Raw genomic sequence first — 21,044 nt, forward strand, 5'->3', positions numbered from 1 at the left:
GTGGACCACACTTGAAACACAGATGGGCCACATATTCCAGTGAATTTGGGATTCAATTTGTTTGATTTTGGACTTTTCTGTGGGCCTCTCTTTAGAGCAGGATTGAGACTTCTTGGGTCCAGGCACCCCTGCACTGGGTCATCTTTTTCAGTACAGGTGATAGAAATGCACCAGTCGATGCGCTGAAGCACAGGACGCTTAATACCATTACACTCCATGTCATCCACCTCGCTCTTAAGCTTCCCCTGTATGTGCGCACTGAGATGGACTTGCATCTTCTCTGAGATGTAGTACAAAATCACCTCTGATGTTTTGTATAATGTCAGGTCTGTTTAAGTACATCGATTGTAGGCCATGGACTGACTCAATGTGACCATTCTTGGCCTCTTTTGTGTCACAATTGGTAGATTGGTGATTTTGGTGTATGGTCACCACATTGGTCGGCTTGTGACCAGCAGGCAAAATAGTTGTGGCTGCCATTCAGTCTGGCTGTATTTCACTGCATTTCAATGTCAACACACCGATGTAATTAATGGGCGACCCATTGTATGTGATTAGCTGGGCTGTCGTAGGTCGTATCAATGACTTCCAATGATGCAGATACATATCCTTCAGGATTCTGACTGTTAAGATGTTTGCGCTCACTCCCATGTCGACTTTGGTTGTTTGAGTGGGTTTGATGCTTTACTTTGAGCAAATGATGCTGATAGTAATAATACTAATAATAATAAGAAGAAGAAGCATGGTAGCACAGTGGTTAGCACTGTGGCTTCACAGTACCAGGGTCCCAGGTTCATTTCTCGGCTGGGTCACTGTCTGTGTGGAGTCTGCACGTTCTCCCTGTATCTGCGTGGGTTTCCTCCGGGTGCTCCGGTTTCCTCCCACTAGTCCCAAAAGACGTGCTGTTAGGTAATTTGGACATGCTGAATTCTCCCTCTGTGTACCCGAACAGGCGCCGGAACGTGGCGACTAGGGTAACTTTTCACAGTAACTTCACTGCAATATAAGCCGCCTTGTGACAATAAAGATTATTATTATTATTTTGCATGTCTCGCCTTTCCCACCACCGGAGAACCCTTCATGGGAGGGTTGCGTTTGGCAGGGCCGGAAGATCTCGCCGGAGGAAGGGCTGGAAAATCCCATCCATTGTGTGTAACATTGACGGTGTGGAAAGCCTATTCACTTTCCAGATCAAGATTTCTCCACTCTTAATTATCACCCTGGCCTGTCTGGCTGCTAACCTCGTGCACGTGCCTGTGCTTATCTGTCTGTCTGGCTGCTAACCTCGTGCACGTGCCTGTGCTTATCTGTCTGTCTGGCTGCTAACCTCGTGCACGTGCCTGTGCTTATCTGTCTGTCTGGCTGCTAACCTCGTGCACGTGCCTGTGCTTATCTGTCTGTCTGGCTGCTAACCTCGTGCACGTGCCTGTGCTTATCTGTCTGTCTGGCTGCTAACCTCGTGTACGTGCCTGTGCTTATCTGTCTGTCTGGCTGCTAACCTCGTGTACGTGCCTGTGCTTATCTGTCTGTCTGGCTGCTAACCTCGTGTACGTGCCTGTGCTTATCTGAGTCTCTGACATAATCCCTGTTGTTGCTGCTAATCAGCTGCATATACCATTTGTTTGGTTGTACCTTATTGTAACCTCTGGTAGCCTCTCCAGAGCCAGATTTCCTACATAGGCAAACCCAAGGTTTTTTTCTGAAACATACCTCGCAAAGATATTGGAACACTGGACAGCTTAGTGGTGGAAGCAGCAGACTGCACTTCCCACATGGACTTGCTTGTTTTCCATCCTGGCTACCCCGCCAATATTGAGAGCTGCACCTAACGCTTGCAGGTGTTGTTGCCCAACCACAATGGTTATCTGTTTTCTGCCAGCTTTTAGCAATGTGGAAATACGGTGACCTTTCTATTTCTCCAAAAGGTCTTTTTAGAAGGTGTTGATTGGCATTAAAGCTATGCCCAGCCCCACTATCTGTTCAGACAGCGCAGCTACCAAACAATCGCAATCCTTGCCCTTACCCTGGCACATGTTGACAAACTGATCAATTAGTTCTTCTGGCTGCTGTCTGTCGGCCATCTGCTCCTAACTGGCAAGTTGACTTTTACTCACAGCTAATCTTCCGTGTGTTCCAGCCTGCCCTCCTTGTCAGACCCCAACGTGTTGACTCCATACAACCCCCATTTCTGATAGCTATCTTTATTTTCACCACTTGTTTATTTGGTTCTGTGCCGGATAAATCTAACAAATTTTGTCCCATCCTTTGGTTGAAAAGCCTAAACTTGGATGGGATGTCTCTGGCTTTCCAATACATTTGGTGGTCACCTTGATGTTCCTCTTCCTGATGTTCCTTGTCTTTAAGGGGCTGGTTTAGCTCACAAGGCTAAATCGCTGGCTTTTAAAGCAGACCAAGCAGGCCAGCAGCACGGTTCGATTCCCGTACCAGCCTCCCCGGACAGGCGCCGGAATGTGGCGACTAGGGGCTTTTCACAGTAACTTCATTGAAGCCTACTCGTGACAATAAGCGATTTTCATTTCATTTCATTGGATGCTCCCCACGTGTATAGGATTTTTAACCTCACTACCCTGTGGAGAGACACATCAATGTGGCCGGTAGGTGGACTCAGTTGGCTGGATGGCTGTTTCGCGATGCGGGGTGATGCCGACAATGAACCCAACTCACATACCTGGGTTCCAGAGCCTCCACTGATGCTGCTGCTACCTGGGATGAGTCCAAGCAGCGTCCATTGCTCTTGGTGGCAATACAGGGAGTGAAAATTGGCCAGCAGCTCTTGGAGGTGGAACCTCATCCCTTAAAGATCCCTGATCCCTGAATGCAGGTAGCTAATTCCCTGATTTTTGTAAATGCAGTTTGGACTCCCAGAACCGGTCAAAGCCAGGTTACGTCCAACATTCTGGATGGGGTGAGCAGAATTGGACGCGATACTCTATCTGTGACCAAGCCAGAGGTTTGTAAAGGTTCAGCATGACTTCCCTGTGGGGTATTCAATACTGTTTATAAAACCCTGGATCCTATACTTAGGGGGAGGTCTTGTGGTGCAGTGGGTGGCGTTACTGCCTCTGAGCCTAAAGCTCTGGGTTTGAGTCGCATCCCAGGACTCGATGGCCTTCGAAATGTGACCAATCAGGTTGAGCATCAACCTAAAAATTCCTTCCAACACATGGCAATGGCAGGTGAGAAGAGTGGGAAAGCCAATGTGCAAGAGCATTGGAGCCTCTGCCATCACTATCCAGAGCTCCAGACCACAGTGTGCATGTAAACGTGCATGTTGTCACAGCAACTCAGACTCCCTGAGTGAACTGTAACACACCACCAGCAGATCCTATACGCTTTTCTAATTACTCTCTCAAAATGTATAGCCACATTCAAAAATCAATGCACGTAATCCCTCAGGTCCTTCTGTCCCTGCACCCTCTTTAGAATTGGACCATTCGGACTATATTGCCTCGCCGTATCCATTCTACCAAAATATAACACCTCACATTTCTCTATATGAAATTCCATCTCTGGCAATGACCAGGAACTTTTCTTTGTTCCACCACTGGGGTGGGACGTGTCACCATCTTAGCTGGGCTTGGGGCCTGGGAATCATTGGTGAAGCTATGGCCTATCATGGCTGACTCATGGTTGAGGGTGGGATGTGTAGGGCCTGGGGGGCCCAGTCAAAAGAGCACTGGTTTTTGCTCATTTAAATAGTCTGAGGGCCGACGTGATGTTTCTCCAGGAGACCCACATGCATGAGCGGGATCAGGCGCCGCTTCCGAAGGCTTGGGTGAGGTAAGTTTCCCACTCAGGATTCGACAGCAGGGCCCGAAGGGTGGCGATTTTCATTAATAAAAGAGTCTGGATTTGTTGGGAGAAGGTAATAACAGATGAGGGTGGCCAGTGTGTTATAGTCACAGGGGTATTAGAAGGGAAAGAGGTGGTGTTGATGAATGTATACGCCCCAAATTGGGACGATACAATGTTCATGAAATGGTTGCTGGCAGCGATAGCAGATCAAGACACCCATCAATTCATTATGGGGGTAGATGTGAACTGCATGCTAGACCTGAGGATGGATCACTCTAGGCCAAGGTCGCTGGTCCCGGAGGGGGGTAGCAAATGCACTAATTGCCTTTATGGAGGAAATGGTGGTGGTGGGGGTGGTGCAGACCCCTGAGGGTTCAGGGACCCGGGGGAGAAAAGAGTTTTTGTTCCTTTGCTCAGTGCATGAAGTGTTCTCCAGGATTGATACTTTGTTGTAAGCCGGCTGCTGTTGGCAGGGGTGAAGAAGTCCGAGTACTCGGCGGTGGTCATTTCTGATCATGCTCTACATTGGCTGGACTTGGAGTTGGAGGTAATCCAGAGGCATCGTAAGGGGTGGCGATTAGAAGTAGGGCTGTTGGCGGACCTGGGGGTTCTGTGTCAGGATTTCAAGGGCCATCCAGGAGTATATCTTGAACAATGATAATGGGGAGGCCTCACCCTCAATACTATGGGAGGTGCTGGAGCTAATAATTAGGGGAGAAATTATATTCTTCAAGGCACATGTAGACGCAGAGGTAAGGAGGGAGCGGGAATAACTAGTAGACGATATTAAAGGGGTTGATCGCAGTCCATCCCCAGAGATCTTTGTAGAGAGAAAAGAAGTGCAAATGCAGTTCAATTTGATCTCCACGGGTGGAGCACTACGATAGTTGAGGCGAGTTAAAGGGGCAGCCTACGAGTATGGGGAGAAGGTAAGTCGGCTCCTGGCTTACCAACTGAGGAAATGGGAGGCAGAGAGGGAGATTGTCCAGATTACGGCACGGGATAGGGGCTGGACTCAGTTCAGGAGACGGTGAATGAGGTATGTCGGCCCTCTGCGCAAGGTTTTACAGGTCCGAATCGCTGAGGGTGGTGGAGTTACCCAAGGTGGGGAGGAGCTATGGGAAGTAATAGAGGTTCCGTTGGAGTTGGAAGAGATCATGGACGCGCTGAAATTGATGCAGTCGGGGAAGGCACTGCGACCACGGGTTCTCCGTTGAATTTGATTAACAGATTGCAGACCAGCTGGCCCCTTTATTGTTGGGGATGTTTAGGGACTTCCTGGAGAGATGTGCTTTACCACAGACATTGGCCCAGGCATCAATTTCCCTACTCCAGAAGAAGGACGAAGACACCGCAGACAACGGGCCATATCGCCCGATCCCCCTGTTGAATGTGGATGCGAAGCTTCTAGCTAAGGTGTTGGCCTTATCTCCCAGAGGTGGTGGGGTAAGATCAAACAGGATTTGTAAAGGGACAGAGGTTGACGGAAAACGTGAAGCAGCGGTTGAACATGGTGCTACCCCGGGGTAGGGTCGGGTTTCAAAGATCATAGGCTGGATTCTCCGGCTGCCTGAAATTGCGTTCGGCGAACGGCTGGAGAATCCAAGTTTACGACCAAATCGGGGTCGGTGCCGCTTTCGCGATATGCCGCCCCCTCCAAAGCGGCGTACGCCTGAGTCCTTCCCTCGATGCTCTGCCCCCGACTGCGAGTTCCCAACAGCTTGGGTCTCGCATGGTCTCACCCGCTGGTATCTCAGCATGGCGGCTCCGCCACAGTTGGGGGAGGGCTAATCCGCGGGCAAGGGGGGACATTATTCGGGGGTGGGTGGGTGGTCCAAGACACGCTAGTCAGCCGTAGGAGGGGCTATTACACGGGCCAGCTCCGCGAGCATCGTCCGCCATGAAGCACGGCGCAGCCGCTGCAGGCCGCCGCCATGTGCATGCGCAGCCACGGACCCGGCAATTCTCCGAGGCATATCAGCAGCTATATCCGGGTGCTCTATGCTACTGTCCTGCTAGCCCCCAGCAAATCAGGGAATCGGTGGCCGTTTTGCGGCAGTTTTCCTGGCTGGTCCCACGCCGGCGTGGGGACATAGTCCCAGAATCGGAGAATCCAGCCCCAGAATTTCGCTTGATGCCGATAGATGTGGTCGGTGTTTGAGGGGGCCGGCACACCACACACACATATTCTGGTCATGCTCAAGGCGGCTGAGCTTCTGGAGGTCCTTTTTTGATACTATGTCGGCATCCTGGGCATTGGGTTGGTGCCTTGCCCACTGGGTGGCGATTCTTGGGGGTTTCAGAGGTGCAGGAGCTCCGAACGGGAGGCGGCGGGGTTGGGGTGGGGGGAGGGGGTGGGGCAGACATCCTAGCCTTTGCCTCACTGCTGGCAAGGATGTGGATCCTCTTGGGCTGGAGGTCGACTACACTGCCAAGCGCCTCAGCATGGCTGGGTGACCAGATGGCGTTTTTGCACCTCGATAAGGTCAAGTTTACCATGAGAGGGTCGGTGGAAGGGTTTTACTGTAGATGGCAGTGTTTAGAATATATTTTAAAGAGTTGGTCAGGGGGTGGGGGTTGGGGGTGGGGGTTGGGGGTGGGGAGGGGGGTAGGGTGAGGGAGTGGGATTTGGAGGTGAGGCTATAGTGTCGAAAGGGGAAGGCAGGGGAGTTCTTACTGTTTGGCTGTGATTCTGTGTTATTGTATGCTTTGTATAAAAATGGTTTAAAATTATAATAAAAACATTTCCAAAAAAAAAAAAAATGAAATTCCATCTGCCACTTGGCTGGCCATTCTGCTGGCCCATCTGTGCCCTGTTTGCAGTTGATTGGAATCATCCCCACTGCTCTGTTCGCCAATCCTCCAAGTTTGGTATCGTTGGCAGATTTTGAAATTTTGCTCTGTGTATTCCAATATCCAAGTCATTTATTTACATCAAACAAGCAGTGTTTCTAGCACCGACTCATGGGGGAACCCCACTGTAGACCGTTCTCCAGTCAAAACAATATAACCATTTATCATGATTCTCTGTTTATGGTCCTTAAAACATTTTTTTATCCATGCTGGCTCTGACACGCCTGTTCCATGAGCCTCAATGTTGTTTATCAGTCTTTTATGGGCAATTCTTCAACATTCATTTGGTCAGTGCCCATCACAACCCTCTATTATTTCATCAAAAGATTCAAGTAAATTAGGCAGCACAATCTGACTTTTGCAAATCATTTTACTAAATCTCTGCTTCTTTTATGGGCAGCACGGTAGCAAAAGTGGATAACACTGTGTGCTTCACAGCGCCAGGGTCCCAGGTTCGATTCCCGGCTTGGGTCACAGTCTGTGCGGAGTCTGCAAGTTCTCCCCGTGTGTGCGTGGGTTTCCTCCGGGTGCTCCGGTTTCCTCCCACAGTCCAAAGATGTGCGGGTTAGGTGGATTGGTCATACTAAATTGCCCTTAGTGACCAAAAAGGTTAGGAGGAGTTATTGGGTTATGGGGATAGAGTGGAAGTGCAGCCTCTGATGTGTTAGGCAGGTTGGTTCGACGTTGACTGCAACTGGATGCAGGGAAGCTAGAAACAAACGTCTGACACCGGAGATGATCCAACACTGTTTTATTTAACTATGAACTGCTGTACATGTTCAGCTGTGGGTTGACACTCTACTAATCCTACTGATGACCTCTTACTGGCTCGACCAGACTTGCTAGCTACCACATGGCAATAATGCCCACTGACTTGTGCACTCTGACTGTCTCAGTGTCTGGGTCCCGAAAAAGAGCGGGAGTCTTAATGCCCTGTGGGCTTTATAGTGGTGGTGTCCTGTCTGGTGATTGGTTGTTCTGTGTTGTGTGTTCATTGGTCATCCTGTGTGTCAATCACTGCCTGTCTGCATCTCATTATATACATGAGTGGATATTATGACAGCCTCGATGGGCCAAATGGCCTCCTTCTGCACTGCATGTTCTATGTTTTGACAATTACCTTAAATATGAATTCTCTGGTTACTAATACTGAGGGCATTTGAAAGTTCCTTTTTATTTAATCTTTCAAAGCCCGAAGTAATTTTAAATACCTCTATTAAATCAACCCATGACCTTCTCTGTTCTGAAGGAGAACAACTCCAGCTTCTCTAGTCTTTCCATAAAAGGAACATCTTTCTTCACTTCCTGTGATGGAGGAATCAAACATGAGGAGACATAATCTTGAAATTAGTAATACCGTGTGGTTACTTCACTTATTTCTGAATGGCATTCCTATAGGACTTTATATGTCCACCTTGAAAAGCAGGCCGGAACTTAGTTTAACATCGTGTCTGAAACCAACCCCCCCCCGTCGTCGACCCCACCCAACAGTGCAGCCCTCCCTCAGTACTGCACTTCAGTGCAGGGTCAAATATGTGCTCAAGTCTAACCTTTTTGTTTTATATAATTTTTATTGGAATTTTTTACAGAAAATATAAAACATAACGACAAACAATGAAATGCAACAAAATAACCCATAATAACTGTGACACCCCCACTTTTAACTCAACACGGGCTTGCATTTATATTGCATCTGTAACTTAATTCAGCGCCCCAAAGATCTTCGCAGGAGAATTATCAGACCAAATTAAGTTTGGTCAGAGGTAGATTTTAAGGTACATCTTAAAGAAGGGATGGGAAAGGGAGGTTTAAGGAGGTGAGTACCAGAGATCAGGGGCTGGGCAGCTGAAGCCTTAGATGCTAATAGCGGACGCCGAAAATTGGTGTATGAGTCAGGATTTAGAGGAACGCTGAGATTGAGGAGGGTTGTAGGTCTGAAGGAGATGAGGCAGAGCTAGGGAGGGGCAAAGCCTTCGAGGGTTTTGAAAAAAAGTATGAGAATTTTAAGATTGTGGCTTGGCCAACCCAGGAACCCATATCCATTCATTCATTACAAGACGTTGAGCAAGTAGAGTGATAGATTAAAGTTGCCCCTGCCTCCCAGGTGGCATTGCTGGCCCTGCTGCTGGTCCCCTGACGCCTTCTGGGGGGAACAGGATTTCCCGACTCTCATCGGCGGCGGCGGGAAGCCTGGTCAAGTCGGCATTCCCAAAGCGAGGAGCAGGTCATCGCACTGCCATCCTCGCTTGTTGACTGGGAGTGAGTTGTGAAGGAGAGTTTAAAAGCAGCTTCCCCTTGTTAGCGGCGGGAAGCTGAGGCACTTGTCAGGCGAATCAGCTGGCAAGGGAGCCTGGCATGTTGAGATTCACGTGGGGGCATGTTTTTCAGCGAAGTGCGGTTGAATAAGGGCAGCACGGTGGCGCAGTGGGTTAGCACTGCGCCCTCACGGCGCTGAGGTCCCAGGTTCGATCCCGACTCTGGGTCACTGTCTGTGTGGAGTTTGCACAGTCTCCCCGTGATTGCGTGGGTTTCACCCCCCACAACCCAAAGATGTGCAGGATAGGTGGATTGACCACGCTAAATTGCCCCTTAATTGGAGAAAAAAAATTAAACTGAACTAAATTTAAAAGGAAAAAAAAGATGTGGCTGAATACAGGCCAATGCGGCTGAAGCGAAACACCCCCCGCCATGTGCACCAGAAACCTGACTGAGTTTCAAGTCCGCTGAATTACGCCCTTGGTAAGGGTGGCAGGTTTCCTTACCTAATGATTTCATGAAGGTTAGTGAACCAAATAGATTTTTACATTAATCCAGCAGCTCTTTTACAAGCACCAGGTTTTTAATTGCAGATTTTATTTGAAATTTACACACCAGCGTCGTGGGATTTGAACTCAGGTTCCCTGGATTACTGGTCCAGCAAAATCAGCAATACACTACTGTATCTACATAGAGTGTCGTTTAACCCAGCACTGCTTAATAACCTATGTCATGGCTTCATTCACAAGCAGATGCAAAGGATGAATGTTAGCAAGCAATAAATGACAAAAATTGATATCATAGAGGAACATCAGGCAGTTTTTATAACCATCAGGCCACATGGACGATCAATAATGCACTACAAATTATGTTTTTTTTATTGAATAAATACTACAAGTTCGGATGCTGCAACTATTTGCCACATCCCTAGCCAAGCTGTTCCAGTGCAGCTATAACATTTACAACTGGCAACTAATCAGGAATGTGAAAAATTGCCCAGGTAAGTCCTATACACAAAAAGCAGGACAAATGCAACCCAGCCAATTATTGCCCGAACAGTCTACTCTCGATCATCAGTAAAGTGATAGAAGGGATCATTAACAGTACCATCAAGTGACACTTGCTTCGGGGTGGCATGGCGGCGCAGTTGTTAGCACTGCTGCCTACGGCGCTGAGGACCCGGGTTCAATCCAGGTCATAGTCTGTTTAGAGTTTGCACATTCCCTCTGTGTCTGCATGGGTTTCACCCCTGTGGTGAATGTGATTCACACTATATATAGTTGCCAATATCACTCCATGTATATATGTTCGTTATCTACCCGTTGTAAGATCAATGCTGTATATAGTTGCCAATATAACTCTGTGTATATATGTTCACTATCCACCATTGTAAGTGCAGTTGCACTATCCAACCACCAGGGGGAGTCGCTCTGGGAGTACGCGAGAGTTTGTACTGGGCTCCTGCCTTGGCTCTGCCCAGGACTCCTCCCCCTGGGACCGATGTATAAAGATCAGTGCCTTAGAGCCAGCCTGCCATTTCATCTGGAGTTTAACGATGAATAGGCTGGCTCTGTTGTAAGTGTATTAAAGCCTCTGTTCAGATCCAACTTCACGTGTTCATAAGAACATAAGAACTAGGAGAAGGAGTAGGCCATCTGGCCCCTCGAGCCTGCCCCGCCATTCAATGAGATCATGGCTGATCTTTTGTGGACTCAGCTCCACTTTCCGGCCCGAACGCCATAACCCATAATCCCTTTTTTCTTCAAAAAACTATCTATCTTTACCTTAAAAACATTCAATGAAGGAGCCTCAACTGCTTCACTGGGCAAGGAATTCCATAGATTCACAACCCTTTGGGTGAATAAGTTTCTCCTAAACTCAGTCCTAAATCTACTTCCCCTTATTTTGAGGCTATGCCCCCTAGTTCTGCTGTCACCCGCCAGTGGAAACAACCTGCCCGCATATATCCTATCTATTCCCTTCATAATTTAAATGTTTCGATAAGAGCCCCCCTCATCCTTCTAAATTCTTTTTTTTTAAATAATTTTTATTGGAATTTTTAACAGAAAATATAAAATATAACAACAAACAATGAAATGCAACAAAATAACCCATAACAACTGTAACACCCCCCAGACCGTATCAACGCATGTATCATATCCCCCCACTCCCCCAACCCCAACAAGAGAACTTAAAAATAAATTATAATTAAATAAACAAACATAGTCATCGTCCCCCCCCCCTTTTCCCTCCCCCTTCCCCCCCTCCCCCCCAGGTTGCTGCTGCTACTGTCCCAGTACCCTATCATTGAGCCAGAAAGTCGAGGAAAGGTTGCCACCGCCTAAAGAACCCTTGTACCGATCCTCTCAGGCCGAATTTGACCTTCTCAAGCTTAATGAAGCCCGCCATGTCATTGATCCAGGTCTCCACGCTTGGGGGCCTCGCATCCTTCCATTGTAGCAAGATCCTTCGCCGGGCTACTAGGGACGCAAAGGCCAGAACACCGGCCTCTTTCGCCTCCTGCACTCCCGGCTCCACCCCAACCCCAAAAATTGCGAGTCCCCATCCTGGCTTGAGCCTGGATCCCACCAAACTTGACACCGTCCTTGCCACCCCCTTCCAGAACTCCTCCAGTGCCGGGCATGCCCAGAACATATGGGCATGATTCGCTGGACTCCCCGAGCACCTGACACACCTGTCTTCACCCCCAAAGAACCTATTCATCCTCGTCCCAGTCATGTGGGCCCGGTGCAGCACCTTGAATTGGATGAGGCTAAGCCGCGCACACGAGGAGGAAGAATTAACCCTCTCTAGGGCATCAGCCCATGTCCCATCTTCGATCTGTTCCCCCAGTTCCCCCTCCCACTTAGTTTTCAGCTCCTCTACTGATGCCTCCTCCACCTCCTGCATAACCTTGTAGATATCAGATATCTTCCCCTCTCCGACCCAGACCCCCGAAAGCACCCTGTCACTCACTACCTCCTTAGTGATAACAATCCTCTCAAGGTCATCACCTGTCATAACCTCATTTCTATCAGTCACTGGCATGTTATTTGTGTCTTCCACTGTGAAGACCGACCCAAAAAACCTGTTCAGTTCCTCAGCCATTTCCTCATCTCCCATTATTAAATCTCCCTTCTCATCCTCTAAAGGACCAATATTTACCTTAGCCACTCTTTTTTGCTTTATATATTTTTAAAAACGTTTGCTGTCTGTTTTTATATTCTGAGCAAGTTTACTCTCATACTCTATCTTACTCTTCTTTATAGCTTTTTTAGTAGTTTTCTGTTGCCCCTTAAATATTTCCCAGTCCTCTAGTCTCCCACCAATCTTTGCCACTTTGTATGCTCTTTCCTTCAATTTGATACTCTCCCTTATTTCCTTAGATATCCACGGTCGATTTTCCCTCTTTCTACCATCCTTCCTTTTTGTGGGTATAAACCTTTGCTGAGCACTGTGAAAAATTGCTTGGAAGGTTCTCCACTGTTCCTCAACTGTTCCACCATAAAGTCTTTGCTCCCAGTTTACCTTAGCTAGTTCTTCTCTCATCCCATTGTAATCTCCTTTGTTTAAACACAAAACACTAGTATTTGATTTTACCTTCTCACCCTCCATCTGTATTTTAAATTCCACCATATTGTGATCGCTCCTTCTGAGAGGATCCCTAACTATGAGATCATGAATCAATCCTGTCTCATTACACAGGACAAGATGTAGGACCGCTTGTTCCCTTGTAGGTTCCATTACATACTGTTCTAGGAAACTATCGCGGATACATTCTATAAACTCCTCCTCAAGGTTGCCTTGACCGACCTAGTTAAACCAATCGACATGTAGGTGGCCGATAGACTACTCCTATCAGTGACTTTTTCACCTTACTATTCCTGATTTCTACCCAAATGGATTCAACCTTATCCTCCATAGCTCCGATATCATCCCTAACTATTGCCCGGATGTCATCCTTAAATAACAGAGCTACACCACCTCCCTTACCATCCACTCTGTCCTTCCGAATAGTTTGATAGCCTCGGATATTTAACTCCCAGTCGTGACCATCCTTTAACCATGTTTCAGTAATAGCCACTAAATCATAGTCATTCACGATGATTTGCACCATCAACTCATTTACTTTATTTTGAATACTACGAGCATTCAGGTAAAGGACACTTATGTTGGTTTTTTTACCTCTGTTTTGAATTTTAACATCTCCAGTTTTACTCCTTTTAGTATTACTGGGCCTATTCACTGAGCTCCCCTCAGTCACTGTACCTTGTACTGTCGCCCTTTTTGATTTTTGACTATGTCTTCTCTGTCTTGCACTTTCCCCCTTACTTCCTTTTGCTTCTGTCCCTGTTTTGCTACCTTCCAACTTCCTGCATCGGTTCCCATCCCCCTGCCACATTAGTTTAAACCCTCCCCAACAGACTCTAGCAAACACCCCCCCTAGGACATCGGTTCCAGTCCTGCCCAGGTGCAGACCGTCTGGTTTGTACTGGTCCCACCTCCCCCAGAACCGGTCCCAATGCCCCCAGGAATTTGAATCCCTCCCTCTTGCACCATCTCTCAAGCCACGCATTCATCCTATCTATCCTGACATTCCTACTCTGACTAGCTCGTGGCACTGGTAGCAATCCTGAGATTACTACCTTTGTGGTCCTACCTTTTTAGTTTAACTCCTAAATCCCTGAATTCAGCTTGTAGGACCTCATCCCGTTTTGTACCTATATCGTTGGTGCCTATGTGCACCATAACAGCTGGCTGTTCACCCCCCCCCCACCAGAATGTCCTGCAGCCGCTCCGAGACATCCTTGACCCTTGCACCAGGGAGGCAACATACCATCCTGGAGTCTCGATTGTGTCCATTGCGTTCGCTGAATTGGGCAGCACGGTGGCACAATGGTTAGCTGTTGCTGCCTACGGCGCTGAGGACCTGGGTTCAAATCCCGGCCCTGGGTCACTGTCCGTGTGGAGTTTGCACAGTCTCCCCATGTCTGCGTGGGTTTCACCCCCACAACCCAAAGATGTGCAGGTTAGGTGGATTGGCTACGCTAAATTGCCCCTTAATTGGGGAAAAAAATAATTGGGTACTCTAAATTTTTTTTTTAAGTGACACTTGCTCAGCAATAACGTGCTCGCTGATCTCAGTTTGGGCTCCGTCTGATTACTCAGCTCCTGACATCAATACAGCCTTGGTTAAAATGTGGACAAAAGAGCTGAATGCCAGAGGTGAGGTGAGAGTGACTGCCCTTGACATCAAGGCAGCATTTGACCCTTTTTGCCGACTAAACAGTAATCATGGTGGGAAGAAAGTTGAAGCAAGTGAAATTCGTTGTTTTCTTCTCCGGTGTGGGATATCTGTGGGATCGAAAACGAGGCAAAAATCAAATAAAACCCCCACTCCAGATTGAGAGGACCCTCCTGGTTTAGTGAATGAGAACATGGCAGACCTCACTGTGTTGTCAACACCCTCCCAATTACTGACGGAGCAGTTAATGGAATTTATCCATGGTGAATTCCGGAAGCATAGACAGATGGTGCGGGAAGACCTGGCTAAGGTGATTGAGGTGGCAGTAACTCCCCTTTGCGTGGCGATAGAAAGGGTGGAGCAGCGATTGGAATCGCAGGGCACAGCAATTCAGGAGGTTGAGAGGATGGGCTGGGACCCCAGCGATCAGATTATCTCTTTAGAGGCAGAAATACCAATGTTGGCAGAGGCCCACAAAGTTTTGAAGGCCAGGGTGGATGACCAGGAGAACCGATCCAGGCATCAATACCACAGGGAATTGAAGGTACAAGCACCACCGAATACGTGGCGAAGATGTTAATGGAGCTGATTGGGGAGCGGGTCTTCACGAAACCCCCCCTGACGTGGACAAGGGCACACCGGTTGCTGCGGTAATTGCCCATTTGCACATGTATTTGGACAAGGAGTAGATTTTAAAATTCAAGGAGCGAAGACCATGCAGGACGATAGCGAACACTCCATATGAATTTGCCAGGATATTGGGACTAATCTGGCGAAACGTAGAGTTGGGTTTAACAAGGCCAAGACGGTAAATTTCAAGAGCAAAGTACAGGAGGGGCGGATGAGGGGCAGGGAATGGGGGTGCACTGGGTGGATCTGGATGGCGTGAGTAGGTGAGCAATGTCAGGATAGGGTTGAGGTGTTTCAGCAATTTCAGCGGGGCAGGGGCTAGGTGAACATTGTTGGAAGAGGGTTTATAGGACTGTGAGAAATTGTGTGGAGTGAGTATTGTCCCGGCGTGCAGTGGGGGTGAGCATTGTCGGTGATGAGCATTGTCAGGGGTTCTAGGGTCGGAGTATTAAGGGTGTGGGTGTTGTCAGCATTGTTGGGGATTGTGGGAGGGTGAACATTGTCTGGACACAGGGTGGGGCTTGAGTAATGTCGGATGTGCACAGGGAGAACATTGCCAGTGATGTGGGGTTAAGAATTCCTGGGCAGGTAAGCAGTGTCAGGATGGTGAGTGAGCAATGTTGATGTGTGGGTTGAGTGGAGGGGGGCGGGGGAACATCGCAAAGACATGTTCGTTTAAAAACCCTATTTACAAGTAGATAAACAAAAGCAACTCATCCTATCTCGCCTGACCTTCTGACTCAGGCCAGGTGCGATCAGAGTAGTGTAGAGGATCAGGCCTTCAGGGGGTTGGGGGTGTGTGTTAGGCATTGGGTATGTTGGTAGGGTGGGTCTTCTGGCCTTGGGAGCATGGAGTGTTCGTGCCTCAGGGATGGGGTGTGAGGAGTAAGAGGTTCGGGCTTTTGGGGGGTAGGGGTTGGGGGTTTTAGGTCTTGGGCAGTCGGGTGCTTGTGCCTTGGGGACAGGGGAGAGGGTGGGAGGTTTCTCAGGCTGGGTGGGGTCAGGGCTCAGTGGATGCGGAATGTCGGGCCTTGGGGATGGGGACTTGGGTGGCGGGGCTTACTGGGCCTCAGGTGGCGTGGGGGGAATTGGGAAGGTTCGGGACTTGGGGAGGATTGGGGTGTCGGCCCTCAGGGAGGGTGGAAGGGTTTGGGCCTCAGGGGGGTTGAGGGTGTTGGAAGTGTTGGGTCTCATAGCGTCTCGGGCAGTCAGGCCTCAGGGTGTGGTTGGGGAATGTGGGAGATTCGGGCCATTCAGAAGAATGGAGAGGGTCGGCCCTTGAGGTGTGGGTGGGGTGCCAGGACTGGGAGTATGGGGAGTGTTGGACCTGGATGGGAGCGTGAAGCCTCAGGGATGAGGAGTGTTTGAGATTCCAGCCAGTGTGGGAGGTTGGGAGGTTCCAGCCTCAAGGTGGAGCTGGCCGGACTTTGCAGGGGAGGGGAACGTGGGGATGTCTGACCTGCGGAGAGGGGTTGGGTTGTCAGACCTGGGGGTGGGGTTGCGAGGTAGAAGATGTCGGACCTGCGGGTGTGATAGGGATGCGAGTCGGGCAAGGCAAGGTGGAAGGGGAGAGGGTGAAAATCGGCATGGGGGTGTGGGGAATCCCATGAGGAGGTTAATTGGAGGGGGGGGGATGGTAGGAGATCCATGGGGGTGATGTTGTGAGACTCCAGGAGGATTGGGGAGGATGGGGATGTCCTGTGTTGGGGGGTGGAGGGGAATCCCCTCGGAGTTCAGGGGTGTGCAGGGAGTCCTATGGGGGTCGGTCTGGGTGTTTACAATAGTTACCCAGAAGTTAGAAGAGATTTTAATTCCTCTTACATATTCCGGGTAACTATTGATGTACCTGGGCAGAAGCATCTGAAGTATGTGATTTCAATGACATTATCGGATGATTTCCAGTACAGGACAACTGCCCAGAGGAAGTTTGCACATCCAGGCAATTGCTTTGCAAACATTACCTGGGAGCTTCTGTGGGGGGCGGGGGGGGGGGGGGGGGGGGGGGGGGGGGGGAGAAGCCCTGGAGTTCGGAACTTCCAGCCTATTATTTTAAAAATATATGGGGCGGGATTCTCCATTTCAGAGACTAAGGGCGGGATTCTCCGGAGGCCGATGCCAAAATCGTGGAGTGCGATCGGGCGGAGAATAGCTCCGAATGCCGATATTGCGGCAGGCCGAATCGCGATGCTCCGCCCCCTTGAAACGGCATCATTGCGACACACGCCGCAAGTAGTTGCAACCACGTTCGCATCTCATAAGCGGGCCCACCCGCGATACTCTGCCTCCAATGGCCCGACTTCCTGACGTCGCGGGCCACGTGTGCTCTCAAAGGTCGTGAACCTGGCGTGGTGGCTGCGGAGAAAGAGAGAGGGCGAAAGAGAGAGAGCACTCCCCTCCCCACACACACCATCCCAGCCAACAAGATGGCACTGGCTGTGCTGGAGCACGCCCATCCTGTTGGTGAGATGGCTGGGGCCAGAGGATACCGAGGGGGTGGACACCCATACGACCCGTGGCACTAAGTTCACAGTGAGCAGTCAGCGGCATGGAAAACCGCATGGCTGTCTTGCAGGCTGTGGCAATGGTGGTCGGTGACCTTCCACCCCAACCCCACGGCCCACCTCCTGGCCAACCCCCACTACTCCCCCCAGCCCTGGAAGAAGCCCCCAACCCCTGGCCAGCGGCACAACTGTCAGCACACTATAGTGTTGTTGGACACTTTTCATACCCTCTCTCTCCCTCAGCAACCACGGCACCTGTTTCCTGATTTTTAAAACCACCAGTCAAACTCGCCATCGGTAATTCCTCCTGGCTGAGGCAGAACATCACGGGAGCCCTAGAAAATACCGGGTCAGGCCCACTAATGATATGCCTACGGCGTTTACTGTACGTACAAATTAAAACGCATTGACTTTGCTGTTGAGGCACTGGAGCATGGCATTCTGACTGCTGCCACGATTTTCGCCTCACGAGGGATTCTCCTTCCAATTGTGTTTCCCGATTCCCGCGTCAGCCGATGGAGAATCCCGGCCATTAGTTTTTATGTAAGGCAATATTTTACATTCCGCAAACATAAAATTAGCTTTTCAGGGCAATGTGGCTGTTTAGCAATAATCGTGAGACGAGTGCTCAGTGAAAAATAAACCCGATTACAATCACTCAACAAGGTATAACTTTGTCAAAGGGTTTTTAACTCAGAAACTAATAAGCTGAATGAGCAAATTTTCATCAGTTCAGTGATTTCTGCTTGTTTGCAACCTGGTGGGATTCAGCAGCACAGCGTAGGGAGAAGTGTAGAATCCCACTGATTCTAATTTCTGCATTAAAAACTTTGCACGTGTGAACTCCAGAAACTGCCATCAGCTTCAAAGGTGACCATTTCGCCATCATACTGCTGGGAGATCCAGATTCTACTTCTTCTGATTTCGGATGGTAAAATTATCAGCAAATTTTTCTTTATTTATTTGATCATGGGCTGTGATCATTGCTGATAAGGCCAGTACTTGTTACCCATCCCTCAATGCAGGAGCGAGCTGCCGCCTCGAACTACTGAAGTCCATAAAGTCCCATAGTGCCATTGGGAGTTGAAGCAGTTTAAGGAGAGACTTCCAAATAGTGGCGTTTCAGTGGCTGGAAGGATAACCTACATTACACAGATACAAAGGGACAGGAAGAAAGAATGGCCTTCAGTACTGGGGTTGCAGGGATCAAGGGACAGATGATAAGAATGATCTGCAGTACTTTGGTCAAGTGACCAACAGATAAATGGTAAGAATGCCTGCAACAACTGAGGGACAGTGTTAAATGATTTTAGTTATCAGGGTAGCCAGGAGCTATTGAATGGGGTTCCAGCCTTAATGGAAAAAGTGAGCTTGAAGGAGGCGGAAAGGGAGATACTGAAGATTGAGGGTGGAGGGAAGGAAGCAACATGGGATAAAGGAATGAAATGGGTAGAGGATGTAGCAAAGGCTACGCGGATGGTTTTGATTTTGAGGACATGAAAGTCCAAGAGATACTCTGTGTCGAAGATAAAGTCGGAGATCGTGGCACTGGGAATGTCCTGGCCTGACAGTATACTTAGCAATCGAGCTGGTGGAGGAAGACCGCAGCTTTTGAAATTACACACAATGTAGGCTGGATTTGCAAAACGTATGGAGAGAAACCTGCATAAGCCTCCTGTGCGCTGAAGGCAAGTGCTGCCTGAGACTTGGACTTCCCAGTAATTTGAAGTAAAAAGCAATGGAAACTGGAGTGTCTGCTGGGATTATTTAGGGGAGCGTGGCTGTGGGCTGGCACTGGTTGACCCAGGCTGGGTGGCCACCCTCACACAATCTATCCCTTAATTATGCCGCACAATGGAGATGGAGACGCTGCACCAAGAGCGAGGCAATTTACCAGATGTGCCCATCCCCTAATGTCCAGCTGTTCGCTCTTCAGCTCCAGCCTCGCAGATTAATTACTGCGATTGGTTACTTATTACAGTTCCAGTCACACCTGCAGTCTCTGCAATTAGTCACTAGATTGCTCTGAAAGTCCTAAACAGATGCAAATTGGCCCCTTGCCATTTTCTAGCCAGGTGTGCCCTGCTGAGGGATAATAGTGTCTCTCTTTCAAAGGGATGTATTTCAATCACAGTGCTTCCTTTTCATTGCCTGTAACATATATTGATGCTCGATGGAGGTGCTTTATCCCCATCTTAATAATAATAATAAATGTAAAATAATCTCCGTCTGTAATTCTGCACAGTGATTCTTCACATTACAAGGCCGACGTTGAGCTTTCAGATTGCTGTTATTAAATATAGGCAGCTGTTTCGGCCTTTCCTGCCATTAACTGCAGTTATTTTTCTTCATACAGTTCCCCTGAATCTAAATGGAGGCTGGAAAACGTCTCTGGTGATTTGCCTGAGGGATGCTGTGGTTCTGATGAGAGTGCAGTGACTTTTATCCTAATGCTGGCCTCTATTGGAAGAGACACTTGAATTCCAAGAGTAAGCTTTCCTTCGGTTTTCATCTCTCCCCTCCCCCCATCCTGACAGATTTTCTTTTCAAATTACATTTTCCTCTGCAATATTTTTCCGAAAAACATCGATCCTTGCAATTCCGCAGCACCCCGCCCAGATGACGGTTCTTCATGTGTGAACCTCGACAGTGAGAGTAGGCAGTTTCTTCCCACTGTAGGTGGGCAACGTGACCGAATACGATGATGTTTCTGTTCTGTGAACATCCAGACTCCAGCGTTGAAGAATATGAATTGTGACTGATCATTTTCCTCTCCCCGAATATGGATGTGAGGAAAAACTAAACAATCATTTTCTTTTGCGTTTTACTTCTCTCTCTCTCTCTCTCTCTCCATCCTCCCCTCCCCCCACGTCCACACATTCTATCAGTTATTTTTTTCCTGTATAGTTAGCTTTTTTTTCCTGTCAGTGTAGGCGCACTCAGTTTGTTGAGCTTGTTCTGCTGTTCAATTAGATCTCGATTGATTTGTATCTTAATTCCATTTGCCTTTTCATGCTTCAATATAGTTTAATATCCTTAACGAACTAACACCTAGCAATCTCGGTGTTGAAATTTTCAATTGACCTATCCTCAAACTGTTTGTGAGGCGCGGCGCGAGGGGGCGGGGGGGGGGGGGGGGGGGGGGAGGGAGGAGAGAGAGAATTACAGCTGTCCATTACCCTGTCTGTTTTGCTTCTTCACATCTCTCATTTTAAGGTTAGACCCCCTTCTTGAAGCCCCCACCAGAGGAAATTATTTATCTCCAACTGCCCCAACTAATCCTTTAAACATTGTAAACACCTCAATTAGATCATCCCTTAATCTTCTATATTCGAGGAATTGCAACCTACTCCATGCACTACTTCTTCCTAGTTCCCAGAGTGAGCGCATTCACAGGGCACTGCAGACCAACGCAGAGATAATGACTTGCCAATTCATGAGGCCAGAATGTGCAAGCTTGAATGCTGGACTCCTGACACAATGATGGGCCTTCCTGTAAAGGGCATCTGTGACCACCTTTATGCATTATCTCTGAATACCTGAAAGGAGAATTGAACAAGGGTAGAGTTATGGTGTCGGATACGGAGGAAGGGGGAAGGAGGCAGGGGTGGAGCTTGAAGGAGATGATCAGGGTCTCAAGGGAGCGGGCGGGGTGGGGGGAGGGATGTGGAAGATCCAGAGGCCACTGGACCTTAAGTGTGTTGGATGCCCAATCTCAGAAGAGGGCTTGCTGATGGAGGTGC

This window comes from Scyliorhinus canicula, chromosome 5 (genome assembly GCF_902713615.1).
Source record: "Scyliorhinus canicula chromosome 5, sScyCan1.1, whole genome shotgun sequence".
NCBI lineage: Eukaryota > Metazoa > Chordata > Chondrichthyes > Carcharhiniformes > Scyliorhinidae > Scyliorhinus > Scyliorhinus canicula.